Genomic DNA, 20348 nt, shown 5'->3' with positions numbered 1-20348 from the left:
GAACGGGCTGGCCAATTTACGCGTCCTCCACGTCCTATGAAACGCCCGTCGAACATCCTGTCAAGGGTCAGCCTAGTGTTAATTGCGGAATCTGCAGGTGCACCATCATGCTGATACCACATACGTCGACGCGTTTCCGGTGGGACATTTTCGAGCAACGTTGGCAGATCATTCTGTAGAAACGCGATGTATGTAGCAGCTGTTTGGGCCCCTGCAATGAAGTGAGGACCAATGAGGTGGTCGCCAATGATTTCGCACCATACATTTACAGTCCACGGTCGCTGTCGCTCTACCTGTCTGAGCCAGCGAGGATTGCCCACGGACCGGTAATGTATGTTCCGTAGATTCACTGCCCCGTGGTTTGTGAAACCCGCTTCATCGGTAAACAGGTAGAACTGCAACGCATTCTCTGTTAATGCCCATTGACAGAATTGCACTCGATGATTAAAGTCATCACCATGTAGTTGCTGATGTAGCGACACATGAAACGGGTGAAAGCGGTGACGATGCAGTATGCGCATGACAATACTTTGACTCAGTCCACCGGCTCTCGCAATGTCCCGTGTACTCATGTGTGGGTTCATGGCAACAGCAGCTAACACACCAACTGCACCCGCTTCTCCTGTGACGGGCCTGTTACGGACCCGTTTGCGTGCTACCACCATACCTGTTGCATACAGTTGGCGGTAGATGTTTTGCAATGTGCGGCACGTTGGATGCTCTCTGTCCGGGTACCGTTCTGCATACACCCTGCAGGCTTCAGCTGCATTTCGTCGACACTCGCCATAGATGAGTATCATCTCCGCCTTTTCAGAGTTCGAATACACCATGGTCACAGTTCCTACAACACTACACTATCACAGACGTCTGGTAACACGGTGTACTACAGTTGGTCTGCGTGCGGAGACGAATGAAGAATAACAATAGCAGCAAGCGCTACATGCGGACACTGCGACAGCTAGACCAAACCACAACAGTGCACTACAGCCACACTCGTGAAAACGGTCGTCATAGTAAACATGTCTCTGCAGGTGCTGCTCGCCGACCGTGGCCCGTGTTTGTTACAACACGCAACTGAACGTCGGAGGGTTCAAGCGTCAACTTTAGGTTACAATATCTCCGGATGTAATTACTATTTTACAATGCAACGAACGGCACTGATTACGTATTTGTTTATATGTTCAGATGTGCTAACAAAACTAACGTGGTTCCATTTAAAAAAACGTAGGTTTGTGTTAAAAAACATACTTCCGTGCATTTTTTTTATGGTTTGTATTAACCAATTACACTAGCCCTTCTCCTCACGTTCGGTCTGTGGAATCGCTTCGTCAGTATTTGATGTGGTTTACGAAATATACCCAGCGGTAATGTTAGGTGACTCACCCTGTATGCAGTGCTCCATCTTCAAGGCTTTTGGACGTCGCCTAACTATTGTCCAATTGAGCAGGAATTCTGCACCGCTTGTTTTTTGTTTATAGGTACGGGATTAGGGACTGAAAAATGGTTCAAGTGCTCGCACTTGCCCGCGAAAGGCAAAGATCCCGAGTTCGAGTCTCGGTCCGGCACACAGTTTTAATCTGCCAGGAAGTTTCAAGAAGTTTATAGATGGTGTTCAGTAGTCATTTACCACTTTCAAAAAATGACGGGAAATTCAAGATGGTCTCAGTTGTGCTAAAAAGTTTTCCCCATACTATGATGTCACTGTGAAAGTAGGGCTGTTGCCCTAATTGTAAACCGACAGGAAATTTTAAAAAATCCGAGATGACACATTGTCATGCTGATGGAAGCAGATCAGTTATGCTAGGCATAAAATTCAAGATCATTCTGGAATATTGGTGCAACTCTATGACGGCAGAATCCAAAATGGCTGACCTGGAATAGGAACGCACCGTGCACTGTTGCCAGATTCTCTGCGTTTTCTCCTTGAGACAAAGAATGTTTGCACAGTTCCCTGGTATAATGGCACAGTCTCCATGATGTCAGAATCCAAGATACCAGTACAAAGTGAAGTAACCAGTCTGCCCTTCTGACGCCACAGTTTAAACAATTTCCCCTTCACACAAACTACCCTAAGTTCAAAATTGTAAGGAAATCCACTTATCCCAAGTTTAAAATAATGAGAAGCGTGCTGGCATCAGAACTGGAGCACTTTGTGTATTTTTAAAACTGAGTAGCCCACTGATGCAGCCTGAATGGTTGTCACTATCATGTTTCATAGGAATAGGATAGAAACAATTTCGTCCTTATTTAAACAACACCACAGTGGGGAGACCTGTTTCACTAAGTTCATCACCTGCGTTTTTTGCTCTTAGAGTGCCGTAACGCTCTATGTTACGACTCGTCTGCTCAAGGGAGGACCGAGCCGGTCTTGTCTGGCGCCACAGGACTCTGCTCGGTCGCATACTTGCTCCATGGTTGTTGCCTGCACTCCGGATACGCGAATCACTTAGCATGACTGACTGGTCTTGGTTGACGTCTCTCCTCGGCTCGCCTCGCCTCGCCACACTCAAGATCCAACGTCTCTCTCTCTTCATTTTTTTCTTTCTGTCTGTCTGTCTCTCTCTCTCTCTCTCTCTCTCTCTCTCTCTCTCTCTTCCCTCTCTCTCTTTTTTCCAAGAACGAATGCGTGACACAGTGAACATCATATAGCGTGCAAAAAATAATGTGCAGTACAAGCACAGAAAGGGACTCACACCACCCAACACAGATTTACTTTGCTTGTCAATGATAGAAAACGACGTACACATTAAATAAACACTTTCCCTCTAATGTAGGAGATGACTGTATAAGGAAAAAATACGGAGAATGTTACATGTTCACAGCTGTAACTGTGCACGCTTTTCAAGCGAAGAAAACGTATAGTTACTGTTTATCAGCAGACAATCACTGTCGCAGTGTGGGTTGAACTGGCAGTGCCGAGTTGTAAACGGTACTGAAACACCGTTCACCAGATACAGTTGTTGCCTGATTATATAAAATACATCTTGTAACGGTAGCCATCCGCGGCAAATCCTTTTCATGTTCATATTGAGGTTTCTGCACTGCTTTTCCCAACACGAAAATTTCCGCCAAGTAGGTGAAAAAACGGGTGAAAGCCCACGAAAGGTCTATGAAAAGAGCGCTTTTTTAACGTCGTGAACCTCGGTTAACGAAAGAAAAACACACGTAACGTTGTACAGGGTGGGACAAATAAAATTCGACGGACCAGTAGATACGACTGGACGTGAATATATGCGTATAATTGCACCAACTCACTTCAAACGGGATGGAGCAACTGCCTATATAGCCGGCCGAACCTTGGAACACAACTGCACAGTCTTCACATCTGAAAGGCTTGTTAGCAGAGTTCAGTCTGTTAGCTGCCCTAGCTGGCCACCAATATCACCTGGTCTGTCAGTGTGCGATTGCTTTGTGTGGGGAGCCCTCAGGTCTAAGATGTATCACAGCAACCCCCATAGTCTTCAAGAACTGCAGCAGAACATTTCGGATGAGACTGCTGCAATTCCAGCGATCCAGCTTCGATCCGCTTCCAGCAATTTGCTGCCCAGCGCCCAAAAGTGGCAAGATATGAATGGTGGTCACTTTCAACTTCTGCTATATTCAGGCTAGTACTGTATTTCGTTTTCTCTACTGTGTTTCTCTGTACCCTGGAACTCTGTTCTCCATGCCACTTTAATTTTCTCTCACCGTGTATAATACTGCGTCGGTCATGACCATTCCCTTCAGTGAACGTTTTTGTGTAGAGTTTGACGAAGGATCTGTAAAAACTTCATTCAAACTGAACCACTATCATCAATTTATTTGATGCAAACACAAGATTTCCTTCAAATTTTTGTGTATTCTTAAGAAGAGAGGAAGTGTGAACAACACGTAAATGTGAATTTGAGCACACAAATTTCCGTAAAAAAAGAATAATTTCTGTGTAAGAGTATACACACTCCCGTGTTAAAAATTCGTTTGTCCCGACAGAGACAATTATGAAGACTTTACGAACTACTTATTGGTGTGTTTCTGCATGGACGAGACAGGAATATATGGTTTCGATAAGCACGAGTGGCGGCCTTGTCATATCTACACACGGAAGAGGAAGTTCCTCCCTGATTTCCCTTTATCTGCTGGTGTGTGCAGACTGACCAAGTGGAAGAATTCACAGTAACTCTACTTCGTGCCAAGTTTAAGGATGAAGAACTTACAAGGTACAGGAGACTACGAAAAATGTATTATTTGCATTCATTCGTAAGCATGAGGATGATCAAAGAAAAATTCAAAGAAATCTTCGCAGACAACTGTCCCACACCAAACCTGAGAGTGATGAGTCTTAAAAAGTGAGAAACCCATAAAACCGGAAAAAATCACCAGAAATGATTAAATCTTCCCATTTTATAGTAGTATCTTCGGGAAACAACGATGAAGAAAAACTGATAAAAAACACATAGTCAAAAAATCCTTTGCCAAAAGACTACAGACGACAAATTTCGAGATCAACCTAGCCTTTCTGGAACCAAAATTTTTCTTCAATGCATCAAGCTCGAAAATAAAGAAAATCGTCAAAAATCAACTAAAAATTCATAACAGGTTGAAGGTCAATATTTTCCTTCTCTGTGAGTTCAGAATGCAAGGAAGTGAGATATTTGTGGAATCTGTTTTCCAAATACAAAACTACATGGTCGCCATTGAGAGAGATTTAATAAAGTTCTATAAACTAAATTCCGTCCGAACAGGCCTTGGAAGGCCCAACGGTTCCGACCGGCCACCGTGTCATTCTGAGCCCACAGGCGTCGCTGGACGTGGATATGGAGGGGCATGTGGTCAGCACACTCTCCCGGCCGTACGTCAGTTTACGAGACCGGAGCCGCTACTTCTCAGTCAAGTAGCTCCTCAGTTTGCCTCACAAGGCCAGAGTGCATCCGCGCGTGCCGACAGCGCTCGCCAGACCGGGTGGTCACCCAACCACGTGCTAGCCCAATCCGACAGCGCTTAACTTCGGTGATCTGACGGGAACCGGTGTTACCACTGCGGCGAGGCCGTTGACAATGAAGTTCTACAGAAGCTCAAAAAGAAAGATTTTAACAAAAATAATCAACTTCCAAGCAAGTGCATCAGACTGGACGTTAAACAAAGTTATTAGTCTTCGAATGGAAGTTACTCGATATGTTTCACTGATCGGATCATCCTTCACTGAATTACCAGAAAAAATAACAGCTAAGCAAGCATGAATCAACGTGAGAAATAATTATCAAAAATGTTTTCTGAGGGCTGAGACTTCAGCATTAAATCCAGTGGATAAAGTCGCACGCAGTAGCCGCGTGGTTCGAGGCACCATGTCACGGACTGCGCGGCCCCTCCCGCCGGAGGTTCGAGTCCTCCCTCGGGCACAGGTGTATGTTGTTCTTAGCATAATTTAGTGTAAGTTAGTTTTACTGGTGTGTAAGTCTAGGGACCGATAACCTCAGCAGTTTCGTCCCTTTGGAATTAACACACAAAAGTGGATAAAAAATGCAAAAATCCTGACAGAATGGATAAATACAAGAAATTTGTTGAAGAACTTGAAGAAAAGATGCCCAATATCTCATTTCCCGTTGTTGTTGATGACTTTCGGAAGACTGAGGGAAAAATCAACGCGTTCATCAATGTTTAATCTTTCATGAAAAATACCACGTGCCCCCACTAAAAATGACGAAGAATAAGAGAGAAAAACACGGGAATTTACATATTTTTCAAAATTGTGAACTCCCATTACTATTGGATAAAGGACCTATCACGACTTGTTTCTACACAAATCTCAAACCATACAGAATCAAAATTTATCTGGGACATATGTCCACTTCACTTCAATAGTAAGGAAGAGCTGGACGAACATACACCAAAATGTCTAGTTAATAAACCACTAACCGTTGAATTACCCATGAAACGTCAACACAAACTGTCTCCACAAACAATCAGCACACAACGAAGGTTCATTTCGTTATCTATGCAGGGGTAGCTTCTTTGATTCATAATCAAAACGTCTTCGGTCCCGGGTTCGAATCCCGGCGCTGCTTAAATTTTGATTAATAATTAGAATTGGCGGCCGAAGACTTCCGGCATAAGAAGTCACTCTCATTCTGCGAACGGCCTTGTCAAAGAGGGCGGAGGAACAGATAGAGGTTCAGGGCACTCTCTTGTCCTAGGGGTGGGAAATTGCCCCTAAAGGCGGATGAATCAGCAATGATCAACGGTATGAGGATGCAGAAGGTAATGGAAACAACTACATTAAAGACACGCGATGTGTATCCACAGGACATGTAGCCTGTAATTGAAGATGTGTCATGATGATCTCTCCATTGACAGAAGATTCCGGAATAGTCCCCCATTCGGATCTCCGGGAGGGGAGTGCTAGACATAGTAGGGGTCACTTAAGTGAAGTGGAAAGAAGACAAGGATTTCTGGTCAGATGAGTGCAGGGTAATATCAACAGCAGCAGAAAATGGTGTAACAGAAGTAGGATTCGTTATGAATAGGAAGGTAGAGCGGGGAGTGTGTTGCTGTGAACTGTTCAGAGACAGGGTCGTTCTTCTCAGAATCGACAGCAGACCAACACCGACAAAGATAGCTCAGGTATACATGCTGACGTCGCAAGCTCAAGGTGAAGAGATAGAGAAAGTGTATGAGGATATTGAAAGGGTAATACAGTATGTAAAGGGGGATGAAAATGTAATAGTCGTGGGGAACTGGAATGCAGTTGTAGGGGAAGGAGTAGAAGAAACCGTTACAGGAGACAAGGGACAAGGAATGAAAGAAGAGAAAGACTAATTGAGTTCTGTAGCAAGTTTCAGCTAGTAGAAGCGAATACCCTGTTCAAGAATCACAAGAGGAGGGGCTATACTTGAAAAAGGCACGGTGATACGGAAAGATTTGAGTTAGATTACATCATGGTCAGACAGAGCTTTCGAAATCAGACATTGGATTGTAAGGCGTACCCAGGAGCAGATATAGACTCAGATCACAATATAATAGTGATGAAGAGTAGGCTGAAGTTTAAGACATTATTCAGGAACAATCAATACGCAAAAAAATGAGATATGGAAATATTAAGGAATGACGAGATCGCTTGAAGTTCTCTAAGGCTATAGATACAGCAATAAGGAATATCTCAGTAGGCAGTACAGTTGAGGAACGGACATCTTTAAAAAAAGGCCATCACAGACGTTGGGAAGGAAAACATAGGCACTAAGAAGGTAACTGCGAAGAAACCATGGCTAACAGAAGAAATACTTCAGCTGATTGATGAAAGGACGAACCACAAAAACGTTCCGGGAAACTCAGGAATACAGAAATACAAGTCGCTCAGGAGAGAAATAAATGAAAAGTTCAGGGAAGCTAAGATGAAATGGCTGCAGGAAAAATGTGAAGACATCTAAAAAGAAATTATTGTCGGAAGGACAGACTCAGCATACGGGAAAGTAAAAACAACCATGACATTAAAAGCAAGGGTGGTAACATCAAGACTGCAACGAGAATTCCACTGTTAAATGCAGGTGAGAGAGCGGATAGGTGAAAAGAGTACATTGAAGTCCTATATGAGGGGGAAGATTTTTCTGATGTGATAAAAGAATAAACAGGAGTCGATTTAGAAGAGATAGGGGATCCAGTATCAGAATCAGAATGCAAAAGAGCTTTGGAGGACTTAAGGTCAAATAAGGCAGAAGGAATAGATAACATTCCAACAGAATTTCTAAAATCATTGGGGGAAGTGGCAACAAAACGACTACTCACGTTGGTGTGTTGAATGTCTGAGTCTGGCGACATACCATCTGACTTTCGGAAAAGCATTATCCACACAATTCCGAAGACGGCAAGAGCTGACAAGTGCGAGAATTATCGCACAATCAGCTTAACAGCTCATGCATCCAAGTTGCTTACAAGAATAATATACAGAACAATGGAAAGAAAATTGAGGATGCGCTAGATGAGAATCAGTTTGGGTTTAGGAAAAGTAAAGGCACGAGAGAGGCAAGTCTGACGTTGCTGTTAATAATGGAAGCAAGACTAAAGAAAAATCAAGACACATTCATAGGATTTGTCGACCTGGAAAAAGCGTTCGACAATATAAAATAGTGCAAGAAATTCGAAATTCTGAAAAAGGTGGGGGTAAGTTATCGCAAGAGACGGGTCGTATACAATATGTACAACAGCCAAGAGAGAAAAATACGAATGGACGACCAAGAACGAAGTGCTCGTATTAAAAAGGATGTAAAACAAGGATGTAGCCTTTCGCCCCTACTGTTCAATCTGTACATCGAGGAAGCAATGATGGAAATAAAAGAAAGATTCAGAAGTGGAATTAAAATTCAAGGTGAAAGGATATCAATGATACGATTCGCTGATGACTTTGCTGTCTTGAGTGAAAGTGAAGAAGAATTATAGGATCTGCTGAGCGGAATGAACAATCTAATAAGTACAAAGTATGGACTGAGAGTAAATCGAAGTAAGACTAAGGTAATCAGAAGTAGTAGAAATGAGAACAGCTAGAAACTTAACATCACCATTGATGGTCACGAAGTAGATCAAGTTTAGGAAGTCTTTTACCTAGACAATAAAATAGCCAATGACGGACGGAGCAAGGAGGACATCAAAAGCAGACTAGCTATGGCAAAAAAGGCATTCCTGGCCAAGAGAAGTCTACTAATATCAAATATCGGTCTTAATTTGAGGAAGAAAGTTCTGAGAATGTACGTCTGGAGTACAGCTTTGTATTGTAGTGAAATATGGATTGTGGGAAAACCGGAACAGAAGAGAATCGAAGCATTTGAGATGTGGTGCTACAGACGAATGTTGAGAATTATGTGGACTGATAAGGTAAGGAATGAGGAGGCTCCATGCAGAAACAGAGAGGCAAGGAATATGTGGAAAACACTGATAAGGAGAAGGAGCAGGATGATAGGACATCTGTTAAGACATGAGGGAATGACTTCCATGGTACTAGAGGGAGCTGTAGAGGGCAAAAACTGTAGAGGAAGACAGAGATTGGAATACATCCAGAAAATAATTAAGGACGTAGGTTGCAAGTGCAACTCTGAGGTGAAGAGGTTAGCACAGGAGAGGAATTCGTGGCGGGCCGCATCAAACCAGTCAGAAGACTGATGACAAAAAAAATGCAGATGGAGTGTATGAAGAGAGAGATTGAAGACATCAGGAGAATTTACTCTGAAACTGAAGAAATGAGATAGAAATGAGATCACTCCCACGAGAAGAACAGTCATTACACGATAAATCCAGAAAACATCCACTCTGTCGAAGACACGAAAGGAGAAGCAAGTTCGTCATCGCGATCATTTGATTGGAAAATGCAGTGCTCCTCTGTGAAATCAATGTAATCTACAACTGAAGCTTCCTTCGTCTGCTGCAATTTATGTGACACTTAAGTAGTCTGTCGTGAATAAGCTTGGTTACGGTGAAAAAGATATAAATTTAATTCCCAACAATGAAGAAGACAGAAAATCCGAAAGTGAGATCTATTGACACGTTTAGATTTATGGCATCATGTGTAGACAAACTTACAACAAATCTGAAGAAAGAGAAGATGACGAACGTTATAAAATTTTTCCAGAGAACTTAGTCGACCTAATTATGAAAAAAGGCGTTTATCCTTATGATTACGAGGACCCTCGGAACAAATCTGAAGGAACATTACTTCCACCGAAGGAAGAATTTCGCAACAAGATGAACGACCGAGCCGTAAGTGACGGAGATTGTGAGCATATACAGTTGATTTGGAAAAATTTAATGTAGAAAATCTTGGTGAATACTACGATCTTTACCTTAAACTGATGTCATACTGATGGTTGATATCTACGAAAATTTCAGAAAAATTGCTTGAAAGCTTATGATCTTGAGCCTTCATGGTATTACACAGCCCCAAAATCATCTTAGAATGCAATGTTGAAATGACTAAACAACCACACAATCTTCATCACATCTGCTTTCCAAACATCCATGGTTCTCACAGTAGGTAGTTACTTGGCTGTTACAACCAAGTATTGTCAAAAATTAAAGTATAATAAATTTTTATTTAAATGGACTACTGCACTTGTTGAGAAATTCATGGATGGAATAGAAGGAGTTGGCCACCAAAACTTCTTTTAAATTATGTTTAAATTGTGCCATGTCTGAAACTAAACTCTTAATGGTTGCTGGTGATTTATTGAAAATATGCATTGCTTAATACTGGACTCCTTTCTGGGCAAGAGTAAGTGATTTTAAATCTTTATGTATATTGATCTTATTCCTACTACTGATACTCTGTACTAAGCAGTTAGTTGGAAAAAGAGATGTATTATTTACAACAAACTTCATTAAGGAATAAATATACTGAGAAGCTGTGGTTAGTATGCCCAATTCTTTGAATAGATTTCGACATGATGTTCTTGGATTTACACTACGCATTACTCTTATTATATGCTTCTGTACTCTTAAGAATTTTTTCTCGGTTTGTGGAGTTACCCCAAAATATGACACCATATTTTTCAAATATATACATGTGCGGTCATAATTTTATATTCTTTGAATTTGCTTTTAGAGCACTCTCTTGGAGATAGCCTTCCAATACATCTGATTGCTTTTTTTTTTGCATTTTCAGCGTCTGTTCATGTGCAAATTTGCTGCTATACCCCATATTATTATACAGTATGATGGATGTGGATGAATTAGTCCATAGTACATCTTTAACAGTGTATCTACATCAACTGAGTGAGACATTTTCTACATTAAAAATATGCTGCTGCTTAGTTTTGAACTGATCTTTTCTACATGATTTTCCCACGTCATAAGTTTGTTTATTGTCAAACCCAGGAACTTGCAACTGTAAACTTCTGTTGGCAATGAGCCATAAATCTTATATTCAGTTTCTATTCACTTGTTGTTCTCTTTGTATTTCCATGTAGGTTGTTTTCTTTTCTTTTATAAACAGATTTTTTCACTTAAATATTCATTTGCTCTTTCAATGTCCATGAGAGTTCTTGGTTCTAAATCATTTATTGACATACTACTTACAATGAGGGATGTATCATCTGCATATTTGAATACATTTTCTTGCTGACGCTGGTGTGTCCTTTAATTACGATATAAACATTAATGGACTGAGTATTGAGCCTTGTGCTGCCCCATACCTTATCACTTGAAAATCAGAGTGAAAGGACTCCATCTTATTGTTGACATTGAATCGCAGTTCTACACTTTGTAAATGATTTTATTAGACTTTCTGCATTCCCTCTGGTACCATATCTATGCAGTTTATTTAACAGAGATGTATGACATATACAGTCGATGGCCTTTGAGAGATCAAGAAAGATGCTACAAACTTCCTTTTTTTCTTCCAAAGCTCTGATTCCATCTGACACGAAACTTTCTATGACTTTTTTTGTAGACTTCTCTTTCCTAAATCCATGCTGTGCTTCATTCAGGATGTTTTGTTTTTCAACGAATTTTATAACTCTGTTTTAAGTAGCTATACGTGAGTATGTTGTACGCTACAGAAATCTCAAACAATGCCTGTCTCTTGGGATGAAAGTGACAATAGTACACCAAGTCTTGAAATTCAAGCAATACGATTGATTGAAGAAGTTCGTAGACTACAACACAGAGATGAGGACGAAGGCAACGAATTACCTCGAGGAATATTTCTGCAAGTTGATAAATAACTCAGCCTTCGGCAAGACGATGGAAATTATAAGAAACAGAGTATACATGAAGTTGATCTCGAATGTTGAGCAGAGAGAAAAGCTCATTGTAAAACCAAACTTCACTGGAAGGACAATTTTTAAAGAAAATATCGTTGCCAGTAACATAAACATCGTAAAAGTCACATTCAACAAACCGGTCTACGTTGGCATGAGTATACTCGATCTTTCTAAAGAACTGACGTATGATTCCCACTTCAACGAGATGAAACGAAAATATGGTGAAAAAACTGAACTTTGTCATCAAAACACGGTTAACTTCATCTGTAATACAGACTGAAGATTTCTACGAAGACATGAAGACGGTGATCGAAAAATTTGACAGAAGCGACTACCCAACAGAGAATACCCGCAACATCCCACGAGTGGAAGAAGAAAGTTGTAGGAAAGATGCAGTTGGAAGAATTTTGTGGTTTGAAGCCAAAAATGTATGCATGCAAGGTTGATTGTAAGCAAGAGAAAAAAATCGAAAGGAGTCAAGAAGCGTGTCATCAAGGATAAAATTTGCCTTCAATACTACAATGACTGCCTGTTCAACGGTGTTGAAGAATATAGAACGATGGACTTCATCTGAAGCGTTAGAAGTGAAGTCTACTGAATCGGAATGAATAAGAAAGCATTGACTCCTCATGACCTCAAGACATGTGTCTTGGAAAGTAAAACAGACTCACTACCGTATGGGTATTAATTACTTTAAGACAGGTGAAGGGCTTGCTTGTAGCATACATAAAATTTGCATAATTCGTCACCTTTAACATCAAATAAATAATTCACTGTGCCATCAGTCAACTAATTTATGAATGTCGACAGAAGATGAGCATCAGCGGAATAATAGATGATTAGAATGAATGAAAGAAAGAAAGAGCAGCTTTTTTATCTGTACTGAACACATTTATAGAGACAAGAATTTGACGAATGAAGCCAAACGACTTTAAACTGATCAAGATTTTTTTCTGTATAAATGCAGGTGGTCACAAGAAGATGCATACACTGTCATAAGGAGAAACTACTCAGTGATTATTATGCACATGTGCACACGATGGACAAACATCGTAACAGATGCAAAGAATGTGTTAGAAATTATGAAAAAATAGATCTCCACCTTTAAAAAACTCACGTCATTCACGAAGGATGACGAAACAGAAAACCCAACGAAAAGATGCACAAACGCCAAGGAATAAAAGAAACTGCCTGTTTATTTTTCTGAATCCTTTGGTTGGATACAAATATGCAACCAGATCTAAGATTGTTCTCAACAACGTGAGAGTAACACAAACACTAAGGTGACGTGTGCCTGTGGTACAGAATGGTGTAAATGTAACATGAATAGACATCAACTGACGTCCAAACACACAAATTAATGGAAAGGCAAGCATCAGGGAAGCAGACTTAGGACTTCGTCCAGAAATTTCTTCAAAAATTACACTTAAAATTCTGTGTTGAGCTTCGTACGTCAAAGTTTTCTTGCTGTTATGTGAACAAGTGAGTCCTTCGGAATTTTATTAATGAACATTGCACACAACTTCATTGTAATGTGCCAACACGTTCATCCTTCGTGACATGTTTATGATGTAGGTGAGATAATTTTCTACGAAACTGAATGGACTTACGTTGACCTACCCTTCAGTTAAGTAACACATTTAAAATCAAGAAAAGCATCGTATGCCTTCAAAACGTTCGCTGGTGGATTGAGGTTCCACTTTTCTTGCGGAAAAACTTCGTTTCTTCCGTTCGTTAAGTAGATTTTAGGTAGTTTGACGTGATCAAACAAGGAAGAGTCAACCAACTGATTATCTTTTCGGTTCGTCTGGAATACAACGAAGATAAAGTAAGACATGTCAAATTCTGCTGAACTGTAATAGCTGGTGGTGTCTAATTCGAAATTTCTCTTGTTATTAAGGCCTGCCATCTTGATGGTTTGACAATCGAAGAAAACTATGGAATTTTTCAATCTTTGTTGTTCTAGTTTGAGAGAATATTCTTCTTCATACCTAACGACAGGAACACGGATTTCCACGTTTTGTACAACATTTTGGCTTCCTTTAGGAGCGAATGTTGGTCCACATTACCATTGTTTATGTCAGCTCAACGAAAAATGGTATCGTTTGCACTTGAACTCCATGTGAAACTACCGGTTAGATTACTCTCTCACATCACTTCTTTACTATGATTGAAGGCCCCGCCAAGCACGTTTAGTGGAGAAAGAGCTTCATTTCTGTTACATTTTATCTTCCCATTGTTGAGGATATAACTTTCCACGCTTATCTCATGGGCAAGAGACGACGTCAAACGTAACAAGACTGATGAAGAAACGAATGGCTGCTTCATGCTTGAGGAAACGTTGATCCTTTGTTGGTCGTAATAATATCGAACAACTTCATCACGTAGTTGTCAATCAGCTTACTGTTAAATTTTCCATCGTATGGTGTATAATCTATGCCATCAGCATGAATAAGAGTAAAACTCATGTTCAGTTGTGCATGGTTAGGATGGACTCAACCATCACCGATGTTGATGTTAATTTCTGTGTCTCTGTTGGGAAGATTTAGGTTATTTTTCGTCCTCTCGTTCACTGGGCGCGAGTAGAACTGATAGCTCGCGATCCTGTTTATTAATGAAGAAAAATATTTAGTTAGACTAACTCTAACACCAACTGTCACACGTGCGCCGTTGAAGTCAATCAACACATCATCTTCGTTGCTAACGGTGGCTTTTACGTCTTAAACCTTCCCACGGATTGATACTAAGTATGGTGTGGTTAAAAAATTATTGATCCTCAGAACGGAGCATGTGGCTCGAAAGAAACAATAATACTTGTTTCTTGACGAGAGTGGTCATCATCCTTCAAGTACATGACATAGCCGATTGAGGTTAATGACGATTAACTCGAATGGAATAATTTTTGGAACGTCGTGAGCAACGGTCTTCTCGCCAGCTCGAACTGTCTGATAAACAAATCTTAATACATTGCGAACACCGCCTTGTATATGTACAACGTAACATCACTCTCGCCGGCCGCGGTGGTCTCGCGGTTCTAGGCGCGCAGTCCGGAACCGCGCGGCTGCTACGGTCGCAGGTTCGAATCCTGCCTCGGCCATGGATGTGTGTGATGTCCTTAGGTTAGTTAGGTTTAAGTAGTTCTAAGTTCTAGGGGACTGATGACCACAGCTGTTACGTCCCATAGTGCTGAGAGCCAGCCGACATCACTCTCGATGGCGACTCTGTTGAAGCATTCATTTGCTTCGATGTGTATGCGAGGTTTCCTTGTGGGAATAAATTTTTCTAAGCTGTTCAACGCCTACTGACTATTGTTTCTCCATAACAGTACAGTTTATTACTTTTTGATGTATTGTTTGGAGTTAAGAGCCGGCCGGAGTGGCCGAGCGGTTCTAGGCGCTTTAGTCTCACACCGCGCGACCGTTACGGTCACAGGTTCGAATCCTGCCTCGGGCATGGATGTGTGTGATGTCCTTAGGTTAGTTAGGTTTAAGTAGTTCTAATTTCTAGTGGACTGATAACCTCAGATGTTAAGTCCCATAGTGCTCAGAGCCATTTGGAGTTAAGAATGTTGTGTGGAAACCCACCAATACGTGATGAGAACCATCATTCACAGCTGCTGTTAATCTTTTCTTCAGCACTGAAGACTTTCCACTCAGCTGAAACAATCAACTCATTTACTACGAGAAATGTCGTTCGTTAAATGAAGAAGACGGACTGGAAACCAAAGGTGAGAAAAAATCTAAAAACAACCATGGAAAGTTCTTACCTAACTCCATTCGATGTGCAATCCTAGGACAGAATGGATGTGTGGGAACAACGTTAATGGTCGATAACTACATATTGGATCTAGGATGGTTGAACTGGAAAAAAGTAATTAATCAGTCATTAGTAAGTCTACTCGAAGAGTTTGGATCAACCAAAGTACAAAGAATTCATTAAAATGTGTGAGAAAGTCGAAGAAGAACACGATGAAAAAATTGCCACATTTGTTGAAAATAAAAATCAAATAATACCACTGTATGAGTGTGAAGACACTCACTCGTCGTGTTTGATGACTTCATTCTTGAAAATCAGAACGTCGGTGCAGAATATTCCGCTAAAGGAAGACACATTGGACTAGATTAATTTCACTTGGATGAAATGTACACAAAGTTACCAAAGCAACTCGTGAGAGACAAACTAAATGTTTTGAATAACATCAGGCAGGATCACGGGAATTTATAACGTATCTACCGTGGGTTTGTTGGTGACTACATGAATTTTAACAAGTTTAAAGACATGTGTAGGGAATGTCGGAATGAAGATCACTTCGGTTTTTGACGATAGACATGACTAGGATGTCCAACGAAGGGAAGTACAGGAACGCGATGAAACATTCTGTGACAACACGTTGAACACTTTGAACACGTTGAACACAGACGTTTAACAAAAAATATATGTTCTTTTTTTTCTTTAGTAGCCGTGTTCTAAGGTTTGCGTCTTTGATTAGTAATCAAAACGTCCTTGGTCCCGGTTTCAAACCGCTTAAATTTTGAATAAAAATCATCAGCATTGGCGGCTGAAGACTTTCAGCATAAGAAGTCACCCTCATTCTGCCAAAGGCGTTATCAAAGTGTGGGGAGGAGCGGACAGAGTATCAGGGCACACTCTTGCCCTTGGGTGGGAAACTGCCCCTGAAGGTGGAAGAATCAGCTATGATCGACGGTATGAGGATGCAGAGGGCAATGTAAATCACTGGATTAAAGACACACAATGTGTATCCACAGGACATGTAGCCTATAATTGAAAACGTGTCATGATGATCGCTCCATTGGCTAAAGATACCATGATAGACCCCTATTGGGATTTCCGGGAGGAGCTGCCTAACGGAAGGTGACCATGAGATTCAATAACCAACAAAAGGACAGCGTTCTACGAGTTGGAGCGTGGAATGTCATAAGTTTGAAGGTGGTAGGGACAGCAGAGAAAAATGGTGTCACGGGACTGCGATTCGTTACGAATAGTAAGGTAGGGCGGAGAGTGATTTACTGCGAACTGTTCAGTGATGATAGTGAGTGCTGTTATCACCAGAAACGACAGCAAACCAACACCGACAACGATAGTTCAGGTACACATACCGACGTCACAAGTTGAAGATGTAGATACAGAGGAAGTATATGAGGATATTGGCAACGGCCTTGCCGCAGTAGATACACCGGTTCCCGTGAGATCACCGAAGTTAAGCGCTGTTGGGCGTGGCCGGCACTTGGATGGGTGACCATCCAGCCACCATGTGCTGTTGCTATTTTTCGGGATGCACTCAGCCTCGTGATGCCAATTGAGGAGTACTCGACCGAATAGTAGCGGCTTCGGTCAAGAATACAATCGTAACGGCCGGCAGAGCGGTGTGCTGACCCCACGCCCCTCCTATCCGCATCCTCCTCTGAGGACGACTCGGCGGTCGGATGGTCCCGGTAGGCCACTCGTGGCCTGAAGACGGAGTGAGTGATTTTATATGAGGATATTCAATGGGTGATTCATTGCGTAAAGGGAGATGAAAATCTAATAGTCATGGAGGACTAGAATGCGGTTGTAGGAGAAGGAGTAGACAAAAGGATTAAAGGAGAATTTTTTTTTTTTTTTTGTCGTCAGTCTACTGACTGGTTTGATGCGGCCCGCCACGAATTCCTTTCCTGTGCTAACCTCTTCATCTCAGAGTAGCACTTGCAACCTACGTCCTCAATTATTTGCTTGACGTATTCCAATCTCTGTCTTCCTCTACAGTTTTTGCCCTCTACAGCTCCCTCTAGTACCATGGAAGTCATTCCCTCATGTCTTAGCAGATGTCCTATCATCCTGCTCCTTCTCCTTATCAGTGTTTTCCACATATTCCTTTCCTGTCCGATTCTGCGTAGAACCTCCTCATTCCTTACCTTATCAGTCCACCTAATTTTCAACATTCGTCTATAGCACCACATCTCAGATGCTTCGATTCTCTTCTGTTCCGGTTTTCCCACAGTCCATGTTTCACTACCATACAATGCTGTACTCCAGACGTACATCCTCAGAAGAATATAGGCTACTAAAAGTGAATACTCTGTTCAAGAATCACAAGACGAGGCGGTATACTTGGAAAAGGCTGGGAGATAAGGGGAGATTTCAGTTGGATTACATCACGGTCGGTCAGAAATTCCGCAATCAGATATTGGATTGTAAGGCGTACCCAGGAGTAGATACAGACTGAGATCACAACTTAGGCTCAAGTTAAGAGATTGGTCAGGAAGAATCAATACGCTAGGAAGTGGGATACGGAAGCGCTTAGGAACGTAGAGATATGCTTGAAATTTTCTAAGGTTATAGATATTGGGATAAGGAATAGCTCAGTAGGCAGTTCAGTTGAAGAGGAATGGACATCTCAAAAAAGGGCAATCACAGAACTAGGAAAGAAAAACATAGGTACAAAGAAGGTAACTGCGAAAAAACTATGGGTAACAGTAGAAATACTTCAGTTGATCAACGAAAGATGGAAGTACAAAAATGATCAAGGAAATTCAGGAATACAGAAAGAGAAGTCACTCAGAAAAGAAATTAGTGTCTCCATGGTCGTCATCAAATATGTAGAGTCTATGAATGCTAAATACTTGGTTCGCTGGACAAACAATTCAAACAAACAAAACGTATTAATGTGTTTTATTACAAAATGAAGAGATACAATACTTAACTTCGCAATTACACATAAGTGTCACAAGCAAAGGGCGGCATACCAAATTATCTTCTTAGTACAAACAATTCCAAGTCTGCGCTACATAGTGTGTACAAGCGAAGAGCGTTGACACTTCTATCCAAGTTGTTAGTCTTGAAGCTGCTACTGAACTGGGCCGTCACCGGTCGGTCGTAACGCTTACGTCCTCTTCACATAGGGGCCGCTGCTGTTGCGTTGTCAACCCCTAGAGAGGGATCGGTCAGCGTGCGATTGGCTGACGTCTTCTCAGAGCCACCTCTTCTCTATTGTTCCCGACTGGCGTGCCGGCGCTTGACTTTACGCCATAACATTCCTCTCTCCCCCCCCATAAAGCGACGGACCATCGTCGTATATGGAGCGCGACAACAGCGGCGGAGGCAGAAGTGTGGACGCTGTGATGGACTGGAGGGGACGTCAGACTTCCAGTCGACTCTGCCATCCGGCTTTCGCTCTGGCGGAAACGTCCCCTGGAAAACACCCAGAAGGGTACCTGTCCACCTCCGGAGGCCCATACGGGGATATAGAAGGCGTCGGCTGCTGCGGCGTGGGCGGATCCAGCTCCATCGGTAGGACGAGAGGAGACGGAAGAGGTGAAGGCTCTGACACCATGGGGTCATGCCACGGTGTCGTGATGACACCCTCTGGCGGCTGGTGTGCCCGCGATGTCCCCGGGATCCGTGAATCTGGGGAAAGTGATACAGAAGGATCACTGTGCACATGAAGATGGCGAATTTGATTGTGATGTCAACACTGCAAACCGTCGGAGCCTGAAATGAGATACATCGATGTGCCAAGTCGACGAAGGGTCTCGCCTCGCGCCCACCGTCTGCTGCAGCTGAAACCCTGAAAAATAAATATTATGCAGCGCGAAGCTACACTTGCGGCTTTTCTTCGGCGCTGGGTGCTGAGGAGGGTGGAGCAGGTGGAGCAGTGTCCGATGGCGGCGGCCGTGAAGCAGTTCCGCCGGCGATGGTCCATCTCGTGGATGCGAACGATAGGAGCGAGAAGCAGTTACAATGTTTGATCCCTGGTATGTGCAGTGCGAAGTCTGGCCATCTACGGCTAGAATGTTCTGACAAAACGTTCCGCTTCACCGTTTGACTGTGGATGGAACGGTGCACTAGTTAGATGCTGTATGCCATTGCGTTTACAGAAATTTTCAAATTCATTTGACGTGAACTGAGGGCCAGTTTGTGGGTTGACTGTAGATTTAAAGTCAACACAGAGGGGAATGTGACCTGAAGGTTTGGGGAGCAAAACCAGTGGACTTGCCTACTGTCTAGCTTGTATGGGCGCAACGACTCCGCATCCTGTAATTCTTTAAGTTCAGAGGCGACTTTGTCCCATAATGCAATGGGATCACTTCTGGCCTGGAAAAATTTCGGCTGAGTGTTGTCTTTCACAGTAACATGTGCAACTAAATTGTTAGCCTTGCCTAAACCTTCAGAAAATAGTACAGGGAATTCTTTCAGCAAGCTAGCTACACTGTCTTTGGCATTGAATGCATCACTGACAACACATTGTCCTGAATGTGAAAGACACAGAAATCAAACAAATCAAGGCCAAATGTATTCTCAGAATAGCATGATAGTAACACAGAGAAAGTCACAGTTCGCGTATGCGAGCAATACATGGCAGGCAAAGTACATTTTCCGAGAACAGGAATGTCTTGGCCATTATAAGCCACCAGGTGCGTGCTAGATTTAGACAGGCGTGAGGAGCCTAACAGTTCATATGTATTACGATTCAGCAATGTGTCAGAGGCACCCATGTCCAACTGAAATTTCACACGTTTTCCACTACTATGCAAAAGAACAAAACGTTCGTTGGATTGGCGTAGCAATGAAGAACCTGTTCGCTTGCTACTTTTGCTAATGCCTGCAGCAGGCTTTCAGTACACTGCATTGATG

The 20348-nt window shown here is 42.2% G+C and overlaps 1 pseudogene; it reads left to right on the top strand.

Moving 5' to 3' along the window:
• The first annotated feature begins 16884 nt into the window (after positions 1-16884).
• On the top strand, positions 16885-17001 carry LOC124723695 (annotated as a pseudogene).
• The last annotated feature ends 3347 nt before the right edge of the window (positions 17002-20348 follow it).

The sequence above is a fragment of the Schistocerca piceifrons genome, chromosome 1 (genome assembly GCF_021461385.2).
Source record: "Schistocerca piceifrons isolate TAMUIC-IGC-003096 chromosome 1, iqSchPice1.1, whole genome shotgun sequence".
NCBI lineage: Eukaryota > Metazoa > Arthropoda > Insecta > Orthoptera > Acrididae > Schistocerca > Schistocerca piceifrons.
Note: the sequence above shows the minus strand (reverse complement) of the source record. Positions and strands in the feature narration are given on the sequence as shown.